General features: G+C 41.2%; 1 long non-coding RNA gene across 1 annotated transcript; it reads left to right on the top strand.

Moving 5' to 3' along the window:
• The first annotated feature begins 8,030 nt into the window (after positions 1–8,030).
• LOC143273074 (uncharacterized) lies at positions 8,031–9,725 on the top strand. Its single transcript, XR_013050948.1, has 3 exons — positions 8,031–8,189; positions 8,651–8,977; positions 9,550–9,725. It is a non-coding gene; the product is annotated as an uncharacterized LOC143273074 (long non-coding RNA).
• Positions 9,726–13,707: the final 3,982 nt, after the last annotated feature.

Here is a 13,707-nt window from a genome sequence, read left to right on the forward strand (position 1 = left end):
GGACTGAGTCTACCAGGTTAATCTCAATCCTCAGGGGAGGCTTTGCCCTGGAGGAGGTGGGAATGGGGGGTGGACTGGGAGAAAGGGGAGGGGGGGCGGGAGGGGGGAGAACAAGGGAATCCGTGGCTGATATGTAGAACTAAATTATATTCTAAAATAAAATAAAATAAAAACATCAAGTGCAATTTGTGTTGCCCATATACCCCTGGATTTTGGGCTTCCACGTGGAACGTGATCATCCCACTAGGGGCCACAACCTTAAAGAAAACTGACCACTCCCTCTCCCAGCCATCAACTGCCAATGGCTCTGCAGCAAGGAGTGGGACTTGACGCCCACCATCCCTTTCCATGCTGTGTTCTGTCTGGCTTGAGCTTGTCCAGGTCTTGTGCATGCTATCACAAGTGCTAAGTCTGTATGTACAACTGCCCTACTAGATCCAGACAAGAGTTTCCTTGTAGCCATCGATTGCCCCTGGTTCTTACCATCTGACCCAGTGTCTGCAATGATCCCCGAGCCTTTGGAGGGGAGGCTATGACAGAAAAGTCCCATTTAGGGCGAAACATTCTGTAGTCCCTTATTTTCTGCACCTTGACCCGTTGTGAGTCTATGCATAAACCGTCTATTGGGAGTCAGTTTAATACTTTGTCTATTTAGCAGAATAAAGTAGTAGGTTGTTCCCTACAACTTATGATGGATCTAGTTACAGTTTCTTGGGCGCAGTTACAGTGCCAGGTAGGTTTTTTCAACTTGTGGAGAAGACCTTAAATCCAGTCAGAAAGTGGTTGATTACTCCCATGACATTTGTAGCACTATTGAATCAGTGGATACGTCTTGCCAGGCTGGTCATGATTATGGTTCATAGGGGATACAGCTAGGCAAGACTGATGATTACTCTTCTCTTCTGGAGCGCACCATCCAGCAGTCTGAAATCTAGCCAGTAGTGATAAAGCTTCCAGGCCAATATCAGTTTGATTTCTCCATGTTCTACGATTCAAGTACACGGTATTTTCAGCAACAGGGCCTTATCTCATGTTTTGGAGGTAGCCAAGGACATTGGCACCAGCCTATGATGTTTGGGGAGTTATGGGACCTCAGTGGCCAACAACTGCTATAGAGGTAACCCATTCCTGACACTGGTCTTTTTATTTGTTAGTCTTTGGTGTCTAGAAGGGGCACCTATTATAGGGTCACTCCATTTAAACTCTTTTTATATGTGTGTGTCTGTATTTTAGGAAGCTTCTACAGTAGTAGGTTTCCATGTGACTTTTTGAGAGGTCTTTTGCACTAAAGACACCTCTGTGTAATTCCCTCCTCTACCCTGCCTTCCCATCCCACACCCATTTAGACTCTCCTGTTCATGCCTTCATTAACACTTGACACCACTCAGTTCTACTCCCTTCCTTTGAAATCCCCTCCACGGCACCTTAATAATTTCCTGACTTCTATGGATAGTCCAAATGGAACACAAATGCCTCAAGATTCAAAGCTAACTTTTGAAAATGAGCAAAAAACACATGAAATTTCTCTCTCTGGGCCTGTTTTTATTAGTGTTTCATTTTTTAGCTCTTTGTCTATTGTAGACCCTGACCTTGTGTCAGATGTAATATCTGCTATGCTTTCCCTCATTCTGTAGGCTGCTTCTTTAGCAAAGCAGTGGTGTCATTTACTATAGATAAGCCTTTTAGTTTCATGAAATTCCATTTATTAATTTCAATCCCTATATTAATAATCAATTGTTCCACCGGGCGGTGGTGGTGCACGCTTTTAATCCCAGCACACAGGAGGCAAAGCCAGGCGGATCTCTGTGAGTTCGAGGCAAACCTGGTCTACAGAGGGAGCTCCAGGACAGGCACCAAAACTACACAGAGAACCCTGTCTCAAAAAACCAAAAAAAAAAAAAATTAATTGTTCCAGCAATATTATAATGATTAATAAATTCCATTTGTTAGTGCCTGCACTGCTAGGATCCTCATCAGAAAGTTCTTTCCTATGCCTTTAAGTTAGAACGTATCCCTTACTTTCTCCTCTGTCAGATTCAGTGTACCAGTTCTTATGTTGAGGTTCTTTATTTGAAGTTAAATTTTTTTTGCAGGTGAGAAACAGAGTTGTTGTTTCATTCTTGTGCGTTTAGATACCCAGTTTCACTAGCATGATTTGTTGAAGATGCCATCTTTTCTCAAATGTGTACTGTTAGTCTCTTTGTAAACAGTCAAGCGGCTGTAGAAGTGTGGGGCTTATCTGTGAGTCCTCAACTCTTTATTCAGTTGATGAATGTGTCTGTTTTTAGGTCAGCACAATGCTGCTTTTGTTACTATAAATCTGGGATGGTGATTTCTTCAGCACTTGTTGGTGGTGGTGTTCAGGATTGTTTTGACTCTTCTATGTCTTCTGAGTTTCCTTATAAAATTTAACACTATTTTTTAAATTTATGTGAAAAAATTTGTTGAAATTTTGATGGAGATTGCATTGAATCTATAGATTGCTTTCTGGTAGGACAACCATTTTTAGTATATTAATTCTACCAGTCCATAAACACAAGAGGCCTTTCCATCTTCTCATATCTTCTTTAATTTCTTTTATCAGTGTCTTATAGGTTTCATTGAACAAGTCTTTCACTTGTTTATTTCACGATATTTTTGGGGCTACTCTAAGTGGCATCATTTCCCTGATTTCTTTCTTGATCATTTGTATATAAGAAAACTACTGGTTTTTGTGTATTAATTTTGTATCCTGCTACATTGTTAAATGTGTTTATCAGCAATGGGAGTTTTCTTGTGCAATCTTCAGAGTCTTTTACATGCAGAATTATATAATCTGCAAATAAAGATGCTTTGACTTCTTTCTTTCTTATTTACATCCATTTTTTTTTTTTTTGGTTTTTTCAAGACAGGGTTTCTCTGTGTAGCTTTGCGTCTTTCCTGGGACTCACTTGGTAGTCCAGGCTGGCCTCGAACTCACAGAGATCCGCCTGGCTCTGCCTCCAGAGTGCTGGGATTAAAGGCGTGTGCCACCACCGCCCGGCTACATCCATCTTATTGCCCTTTTTTTTTTTTTTTGTCATGCTGCTCTAACTAAGCCTTTAAGCACTGTATTGAACAGGAATGGACAGAGTTAACTCCCATGTCCTATTCTTGAATTTAGTGGAAATGCATTGAGTTTTTCCTCTGTTTAGGAAGATACTGGCTGTGGGCTTGCTGTACACCACCTTTATTATGTTGAGATTTATCATCTGTAGTCCTAGATTTCCTAGGACTTTTATCATGAATGGGCATTGGGTTGTGTGAAAGGCATCTTTTGCATCTAATAAGAGGATAATGTGGTTTCTGTTCTTGAGTCTATTTATGTGGTGGATTGTGTTTATTCTCTCATGTATGTTGAATCATCCTTGCATCTCTTGGATGAAACCACCTTGAGCACATTGGATAATCTTTTTCATGTGATCTTCAATTCTGTTAGTAAGTATTTATTGAGATTTTTTTTCTATCCACATTCATCAGAGATAGTGGCCCATAATTTTCTTTTCCTTCTTTCTTTCTTTCTTTCTTTCTTTCTTTCTTTCTTTCTTTCTTTCTTTCTTTCTTTCTTTCTTTCTTTCTTTCTTTCTTTCTTTCTTTCTTTCTGGTCTTTGTCTGGTTTTGGTATCAGGGAAATAGTTTTATAAAAAGAATTCAGAACCATGCCAGTCAGAACAGGTAAAAGCCCCACCTGCCCCCAGAACCCTCCCATATCCTCAGTTTGGATCCCAAAGAGCCATCCCACTAACATCTCTTCCTGTCCCACCTCCTGCTCCTGCTGGTATGTCCCCACCCCGCCTCTGGCAGATATCTGCTGATTAAGTGCAGCTTTATTTGAATTAGAAAACAACCTAGATGTCCCCCAACCAAAGAATGGACAAAGAAAATGTGACACATTTATACAATGGAATATTAATCAGCTGTTATAAAAATAACATCATGCAATTTGCAGGCATACGGGTATTGAAGCAGGGCATGGGTCTTGTAGATTGCAGGAACTCATGAAAGTTGAATCAATGACTGTGGCACCTACATGGAACTGGACTAGGCCCTTTGCAGGGTGAGACAGTTGTGTAGCTTGATCTGCTTGGGAGGCCCCCTGGATCCAGAATCCATCTCTGGTTCATGAGTGGGCTTTGTGGAGCCCACTACTATGATGGGACACCTCGTGCAGTCTTGAGGCCAGGGGACGCTGCTGGATTTGCCTCTATTGAATGTGCCTCCTCATGGGAGGCCTTGCCTTCTTGTGGGTGGGGGTGAGGGATGGGTTGGGAGGGGGGCTCTGGGGGCAGGAGGAGGGAAGAGGGGGATCTTTGTGTGTAAAATGAATGGAAAAATTTTTAAGAAAAAAAGGAAATTTGCAGGCAAATGGACAGAACTTAAAAAAAAAATCTTGAGTGAGGTAACCCAGACCCAGAAAGACAAACATGATATGTACTCACTTGTAAGTGGATATTAGCTATAAAGTAAAGGATAACCATGCTATAATCCACAGACCCAGAGAGGGTAAGTAAAAAGGAGGGCTCAAGGGGAAATGCATGGGTCTCCCTGGGAAGGCAAAGTGGAATAGATTTTGCAGGTGGGCTGGGGGTAAGTGGAGATAGGAACAGGAGGAATCAGGTGTGTTGGAGAGGGAGATGAAGGGAGAGAGTACTGGGAGAGATGATTGGAATTGGGGTCATTTGGTGGGCAAGGTAGAGCCCTAGTGCAATGGAAACTCCCAGGAATCTATGAGGGTGACCCCAATGAAGACTCCTAGTAGTGGAGAATACAAGCCTTAACCGGCCATCTTCTGTAACCAGGCAAGAAGGATTGGGGCACCAACCCAGCCACAAAACCTTTGACCCACAATTTGTCCTGCCTGCAAGATGTGCTAGGGTAAAGGTGGCACAGAGCTTATGAGAGTGGGCAATCAATGATTGGTCCAATTGGAGACCCATGCCACAAGAGGGAGCCCATGGCTGATACTGTCTGGAGGGCCCAAACCCAGAAGCTGGAGAGCCTAGAGACCTAGTATAGAACCAAACACGACTAGCAATAGGAGGAGGAGGAGGAGGAGGAGGAGGAGGAGGAGGAGGAGGAGGAGGAGGAGGAGGAGGAGAGGAAGAAGAAGAGGAAGAGGAAGAGGAAGAGGAAGAGGAAGAAGAAGAGAAAGAAGCCAATGTAATGATTCCTAGCAACTGTGGAGCAGAGGCAGAGACCCACAGCCAAACGTTAGGCAGAGCTCAGGGAAACCTGCAGAAGAAGAGAAGGAGGGATTATAGGATCCAGAGAGGTCAAGGTCATCACCAGAAACAGCCTACAGAATCAACTAACTAGGACTCATAGGGACTCACAGGGACTGAACTGACAATCAGGTTCAGTCTGACCTGGGTCCTCTGCGTATATGTTCTGGTTGTGTAGGTTGGTGTTCTTGTGGAACTCCTAACAGTGGGAGTGTGGGCTGTATCTGAATCTTTTGCCTATTTTTGGACCCTACTCTTGATGCTGGGTTGTCTCATCCAGCCTTAATATGGGATATGCTTAGTCTTAATTGCAACTTGGTATGTCATGTTTGGTTGCTATTTCTGGGATGTCTGCCCTTTTTGAAGGGAAACAAAGGAGGAGTGTGTTTGAGGGAGAGGGGAGAGGTACTTTGGGGGAGGGGCTGGGAGGAGAGGAAGGAGGGGAAACTGCAGATGGAATGTAATATATGAGAGAAGAATAAATAAAAAAGAATTCAAAATGTCTCTTCATTTTTAATTTTGTGGAATAATTAGAGAAATATTGGTATTGATTCTTCCTTGAAGGTCTGACAGAATTCTGTGCCGAACCCATCTGGCCCTGGGTTGTTTTGAGTTGTAAGATTTTTTAATTACTGCTTCTATCTCATGGAATCAATTTTAATTATTTATTTCATGTTCATTTATCTTTTGTAAGATATATATCCTTAGATATTAATCCTTTAGACTACATAGTGTGGTAAAATATAGATTTTCTTCATTTTTTCCCTTTTTTTGAAAATAGATTCTTTTCTCATCCAGTATATCATGACATAACTATTGGTGAGATGAGGTATTAAAATCACCCAGCAGCACTGTGTTGGAGTCTATCTGTGAGTTTTAGAGCCAATAATGTTCATTTTCTGAAGTTGTGTGCATGTGTTTCTGGTAAGTATATGTTTAGGATTGTAATATCATGTTGGTGACTTTTTTCTTTAATGAGTAGAAAGAATCCCTCTTTATCTCTTCTGATTAGTTTTAGTTTGAAGTCTATTTTGTCAGCTATTAGAATAGCTACACTGCTTGTTTCTCAGTTACATTTAATTGGAATACATTTTTCATATTTTACCCTAAGAAGGTGTCTGTCTTTGATGGTGAGGTATGTTTCTTTCTGGCAGCAAAAAGACAGGTCTTGTTTTCTAATTCAATCTGCTAGTCTTTGTCTTCTCATCTGTGGAATGGAGACTGTCTTAGGGTTTCTATTGCGGTGAAGTGACAACATGACCATGGCAACTCTTACAAAGAAAAACATTTAATTGAGGTGGTGGCTTACAGTTTCAGAGGTTTAGTCCATTATCATCATGACAAGGAGCATGGCAGCATGCAGACAGACATGGTGCTGGCTACATCTTGGTCAGAAGGCAACAGGGAGTGAACTGTAACACTGGGTGGTAACTTGAGTATATATGAGACCTCAAAACCCTGCATCCACAGTGATACACTTCCCCCAATAAGACCATGCCTACTCTAACAAATCTACACCTCCTAACAGTGCCACTTCCTTTGGAGGCTATTTTCTTTCAAACCACCACAGAGATCATTAATATTCTTGAGTTATTATTGAAAGATTGTATCAATTCTTATCATTTTGTTGATTTTATCATCTTTGTTAGTCCCTTTTGATGAAATGTTCTGCAGTTGTTTATTTGTTCTCTGTGCCTTCTTGCTGTATTCAGCCTTTTCTTCAGACAAGAGTTCCAGTGTCTTCTTGTAGAGATGATTTAGTGGCCATAAATTTCTTTAATTTGTTCTTATTATGAAACATTTTTATTTCTCCTTCAACTTTAATAGTTTTGTTGGGTACAGTGGTCTGATTGACAGTTGTGATCTTTCAGGACTTAGAATGTATCTTTCCTGGCCCTTCTGGCTCTAAGAGTTTCTGTTGAACAATCACATGTTATTCTAGTTGGCCTGTCCTTATAAGTAACTTGACATTTCTGTCAGTATTAAACATGCTTTATTCTCTGTTTTTAATGTTTTAAATATATCATGGAAATTTTTTCCTGGTCTTTTCTATTTGGTGTCCAGTAATCCTCCTGTGCCTAGACAGGCATCTCTTTAGGTCTGTGGCTTTTCTATGCTTTACTGAGCATGTTCTCTATGCTTTTGCTATGTTATTCTTCATACTTCTTCTATGTTCACAATTCAGAGGTTACATCTTTTCTCCATGTCTCAAAAACTCTCCCATGGTTCCATTTATATATTCTAATTTTTTCTCATTGTTCTTTACTAAATGACCCAATGTCATTTACTTTATTTTCCATCCTTCACATTCTGCTTACAACATGATCCATTCTGATGGTGAGGCTTTCCAGTGAAGTTTTTAGCTACCTCATTAAGTTTTTCAGTTAGATTTCTTGAATTCATTCTTTTATGCGTCTTTACACCTCTACACTATTTTTTAGGTGCAATGTGTTCAAAGTTCATTTGAAAGAATTATATAAACAAAGTTATTTAATGTAGATGAGGAATTATTTTTGTAGTGTACAACCATAGATAGAGCCATACACTTGTACTGTGGAAAGCTTCTACTGTAAAGGGACTGTTTTCTCCAGTCCTCATTGAATTTCCTTCAGAAATACAGGAAACTGTGTGTAATGATCTCAAGTGCTGATAAAGATTGGCTGGGGTTGGAGGTATAGAAGAAGGTCTCTGATATGATGTACTTTTATAGAACTCCAAGAAATAATGGCAATACCCCCTGCACAGCAGAAGGGAAGAAGCCAGCATTTACAGATAAGTAAGGCAGGGTTGGGCCCTTTATAACTCCAGGTATACCCACTTGGGAAATATATAAATTAGGAACAGCTCAGCTTTCAGTCAAGGTCTTCTCTGGAAAGATGAAGTCTACCAGCGTCTTCGTCCTTACATTGCTCCTCTTTCTGGTGACAGAAGTCACTGGGAAGAAGAAGGGTGAGTGGGAAGGGTTGATTTTGGGGAAAAGCAACAAAGACAATGTTCTTTAAAGGGGACTCTGAGGATCTGAAGAATGCTGTTTTCCAGAGACTCTCTTTTCTGACAAGAAGTTAGTCTTTTCTAGCCACAATCATAGCTCTTGTATGAATATCAGTGAATTGATGTCCAAAAAATCAGTGGCAGGGATTGCAAGGGAATGTTGAAGATCATGTAACTCAAAGATTCTTATTGTTGATTGTTAGGAAATGAGCAAGGACAGTTGCCAAGTAGATGAAGTCTATTTCTAACTAGACAAAAGATCGAGGGCTTTCTAGACAACATAGAAGACAAGTTACATCACAAGATTGGGTGCTAACCGGAGCAAAACCACAGGTTATTTGCAGTGTCTAAATTCACAACGAACCCAGATTGTGTAGAAGTATACAGGTAGAGAATAAAACATGTTTTTCTCTCATCAGAAAAAATGTTTCAGTCTGAAGAGTCATCTAGTGAGACTTTTGTGTCAAGCCAGGGGGACAAAAGATCTTCATCAGGTAGTAGTTCTGAAGCATACTCACTTGAGAAGTCATCGAGTTCCCGTTCCAAAGAACCCAGATCCTCCTTCAGTGAGGAAAGTTATGAGGAATCGAGTCATAGAAGTCATAAAAAACTTGGCTCTGGGGATACCGGTGGCTCTAATATGGAAAGCGAGAGTTCATTTTCTAAGAAAAAGAAGAACAAGTTTTCTCAAGACCAAACTGAGTAATACATTCATTGACCAGCAGAAGACCTGGACCAACATGATGGTGAGGATTTTCCCTAGTTAGGGAGATGCCTATCCAGTGTTTAGAAGTTGTGCATGGGTACTCCCTGGGTCATTCTCTGGGACTGGTCCCCACTGTGCACATCCGTGGAGCTGTGGTGTGTGACCTTTGGGAAGGTGAGGAAAGTACCTGGCAGAGAAGAGCTTAAGGGGCACCTGGGCTGTGACTGTGTCCTGAATTCCTACCCTTGGTATATTGTCAATGGTTTTCTCTTGTACAATCCAACAAGTGAAAAAAAATACCTTGAAAGTTCACTACATTTATAAGTAGTCTTACTAATTCTTACAATTTCACTCATCAAAGGTTAGTTTCTTACTTACAACATTGGAAGTTTTATAGTGAATATCTTTATTAGATGACCATACATTCAAGAATCAAATTCCTCTCCCCTCTCAATAAAAAAAAAGAGTGAAAAGAAAAATACCTGTTTGTGACTCAGAGAAGATGAAAAGTAGCAGTAACAAGTAACAATGAGGAAGCAATGACACATGGGTCTCCCTCACATAGCTACTCTCCACCATCTCCACATTTCAGATTGTTCTTTCTCTCCCTAGGTGTCAAGTCACCTAAGTGAAGCCTGTGACGTCTTCAGCGTGCAATCCCCATGTGGTCCCAGAGGCAATCCATGGATGACATGTCCTTCTCATACTTGCTTGTCTTGAGATTCCTAAACCTGACATTTATTAAGATACTTTCTTTCCAATAAAAAGATAATACTCTGCATCATTAACTTCTGACTCCTGAGACCTCTTAGTTCTGTCACATTTAGGGACTGGGTGGGATTCCTGTATTTAAAGTTCCAAAATTTAAGGAAGTGGCCTTCTTATATCACCATGGTGAACAATAATGTAGGACACATTTTTAAAAGATTCTGGATAAAATCTAACATTCAATGCGAAGGACTGGCACTGCGTGTACCACTAACCCTAATGCCCTCTTGATCCTTTTCCTAGTAGTGTTTCAAGCCAGCAACCTAGGAAATGTCAGAGAAGATACATTCTGATAGGCCAAAGCAAATACTTTGTCTATAGTGCCCTAGTCCCACCAGCCCACAATAGCACATCATTGCTCTTGGTTCAAGAATCTTGCTAATTGTAGAGATTCTCTTAAGAGTCAATGTCTCTAAGTGTGATGTATGAAGCATCTACTGCTTATGCAAGGAAAGTGTACTCAACAATGCCATCTGTGGAGAGATACACCAGGGGACCAGCTATAATGGTTGGAGAGGGGTGGCTTCATGATATAAACCCTAACGCCCACACACCCTTATAGCCAGTATTTAAGGAAGAGAGGAATCCTCCAGAAGCAGAAATCATCATTAAGAAGAAAAAAATCATAGGCCTATTGATGAGGAGTCCATTTCCAGTTCCACACTTGTAATACACCTATTGTCAATTAAATCTGTCTTTATATTCTCCAAAATTAAATCTCCAGTGTCTACATTAATAAAATGTTATTATAATAACCTCAAACCTAATTTCAAGACCATGGCTGAAACAGAATAAGATAAGGATACTTTTGTGGCTCTGCAGACAAACTTCACTGACAGAGGTTCTTAGGCAAGGTTGTAGTTGACCCTTGTGGAAAGGGAAGAACAATTTTGAGTGTGACAAAATGGCAAGTGACCTGCCCCTGGTACTGTGAGGACAAGGCTCATGCATAATTATCAGAGCCATTCCTCCTTGACTCTAGGGAGTATGTCCATCTCTTTATTTACACCAACCACAGTCTCCTTTGCTGCTAGTGAAGAGGTTTGGGCCATCACCTCATGCATCCAGCAAACAGAGCACTGAAAAAACATTCTTCCATGGCTTTTGAGCAGAAGTTTAAGATCTGGTCACGTTGGGAACCTGAGCACATGTGTCCCACCAATCTCTCCCATTCCAGTGGCCTCACCTGGCCTGCATTTGCTGCAGGTGTGTTCTGAGAATGTATGACTAATCTGGGTTCACAGTTGATAAAGGAAGGAGAGTTTTGTTCAGAATTGAACTAGGAGAACACACCAATTAAAAATGATTGATACTTTCCATTTCAATGCAATGAGGGTTTGGGAAAGAATTTTATAATTTTGGAATAAATTAAGCAAATACATTTCTTTGGGGAAGGGCACATAACAGCTTTTAAAAAAAAGAATGGTCTCCCTTTTCATCCCTCCTTCCACTCAGCAGTCTCAGTTCCAGTTCCCATTCCCCATTCCTCCCCTTCTATCCCCTCTCCCAGTTTACCCAGAAGATCTTAACTATTTTCCCTTCCTGAGGCCCTCCATGTGTGTCCCTCTTAGGGTCCTCCTTTTTACCTAGCTTCTCTGGGGTTGTGGATTGTAGCCTGGTTATCCCTTGCTTTGTGTCTAGTATTCATTTAAGAGTGAGTACATATCGTATTTGTCTTTCTGGGTCTGGGTTAGCTCACTCAGGATAATTCTTTCTAGTTTTATTCATTTGCCTACAAATTTTATCATGTCATTGTTTTTTTACCACTAAGTAATACTCCATTGTGTAAATGTACCACATTTCCTTATCCATCTGAGGGGCATCTAGGTTGTTTCCAGCTTCTGGTTATTATGAATAATGCTGCTATGAACATGGTTGAGCAAGTGACCTTGTAGTATGATTGAGCATCTTTTAGGTATATGCCCAATAGTGGCATTTCTGGGTCTTGAGGTAGGTTGATTCCCATTTTTATGAGAAATCACCATACTGATATCCAAAGTGGTTGTACAAGTTTGCACTCCCACCAGCAGTGGAGGAGTGTTCCCCTTACCCCACATCCTCTCCAATGTAAGCTGTCATCAGTGGTTTTGATCTTAGTCATTCTGACAGGTGTGAGATGATATCTCAGCGTCTTTGATTTGCATTTCCCTGATGGCTAAGGATGTTGAGCAATTCCTTAAATGTCTTTCAGCCATTTGATATATCTTGGTAGAGAGACCCATTAGGAGGTCATGGAGAAATCCCCAGGAATCCACAAGAATGATACCAGCTAAGACTCCTAGCAATAATGGAGAGGGCACCTGAACTTACCTTCCCCTATAATCAGATTAATGACTACCCTAATTGTCATCACATAACCTACATCCAATAACTGATGGAAGCACATGCAGTGATCCACAACCAAGCACTGGGCTGAGCTCTTAGACATCAGTTGAAGAGAGGGAGTAGGGATCACAGGAGCAAGTGAGGTGAAGTTCATGATGGGGAAAACCATAGAGACAGCTGACCCAAGCTGGTGGGAGCTCATGGACTCTGGCCTATCAGCTGGGGAATATGCATGGGATTGAACTAGACCCTCTGAATGTGGGTGATAGCTATATGGATAGATCTGTTTGGGGAGCCCCTGGCAGTGGGACCAGAACTTATCCTGAGTGCATGAAATGGCTTTTTGGAACACATTCCCTAGGGTGGGACACCTTACTCAGCCTTGACACAGCGGGGAGGGGCTTGGTCCTGCCTCAACTTAGTATGCCAGACTTCATTGACTCCTCAAGGGAGGCCTTACCCTCTCTGAGGAGCAGATGGGGGTTGGCTGGGGAAAGGGGAGAGAGGGGGAACTGGGATTGGTATGTAAAAGAAAAAAACTCTTTTTAAAATAAAAAACAGAATGGACCCAAATTGGAAAATCTAAAAGAAATGGATAGTTTTCTTGATATATACCACCTACCAAAGCTAATCAAGATAAGATAATCAATTTAAGTAGATATATAACCCCTAGTGAAATGAAAGCAGTAATCAAAAGTCTCATAACCCAAAAAAAGCCTAGGGCCAGATGGCTTCAGTGTAGAATTCTACCAGACTTCAGAAGAAGAATTAATGCCAACATACTTCAAATTATTCCACAGAATAGGAACAGAAGAAACATTGCTGAATTCTTTTTACAAAGCTACAGTTACCCTGATACCCCAAACACATAAAGACCCAATAAAGAAAGAAAATTACAGGTCAATTTCCCTTATGAACATAGATGCAAAGATTCTCAAATTTTGTGCAAACTGAATTCGAAAACACTTTCTGAACAGGACACTGACTGCATAGGCACCGAGACTTATGATTAATAAATGGAACCTCGTGAAGCTGAGACGCTTCTGTGCGGCAAAGGCCACCATCATTTGGACAAAGCAGCAGTCTGCAGAATGGGAAAAGAATTTTACCAACTACACATCCGTCATAGCACTCATACCTAAAATCAAACATCAAGAAAGTAAATAATTGTGGAGATATCTTTGTGGATTTCTGGGGACCTCTCTAGCACTTTGCTTCTTCCTATCCCCATGTGGTCTTCATTTATCATGGTCTCTTATTCCTTGTTCTCCCTCTCTGTTCTTGATCCAGCTGGGGTCTTCCGCTCCCCTAAGCTCTCTTTCCCTCCACCCTTGCCCTTCATTACCCCCACTCACATCCAGGTTGCTCATGTAGATCTCATCCATTTCTCTGTTATTGGGCGATCCCTGTGTCTTTCTTAGGGTCCTGTTTTCTAGGTAGCCTCCCTGGAGTTGTGAGTAGCAGTCTAGTCATCTTTGTTTTACATCTATATCCAGAAATCTACAAAGATACCTCCACAATAGACTACTGGCAGTGGTCAAGAGAAAGCCCGAACTGACCTACTCTGGTGATAGGATGGCCAAACACCCTAACTGTCGTGCTAGAAATCTCATCCAATGACTGAGGGAAGCAGATGCAGAGATCCATGGCCAGGTACCAGGTGGAGCTCCTGGAGTC

Source organism: Peromyscus maniculatus, chromosome 4, assembly GCF_049852395.1.
Source record: "Peromyscus maniculatus bairdii isolate BWxNUB_F1_BW_parent chromosome 4, HU_Pman_BW_mat_3.1, whole genome shotgun sequence".
NCBI lineage: Eukaryota > Metazoa > Chordata > Mammalia > Rodentia > Cricetidae > Peromyscus > Peromyscus maniculatus.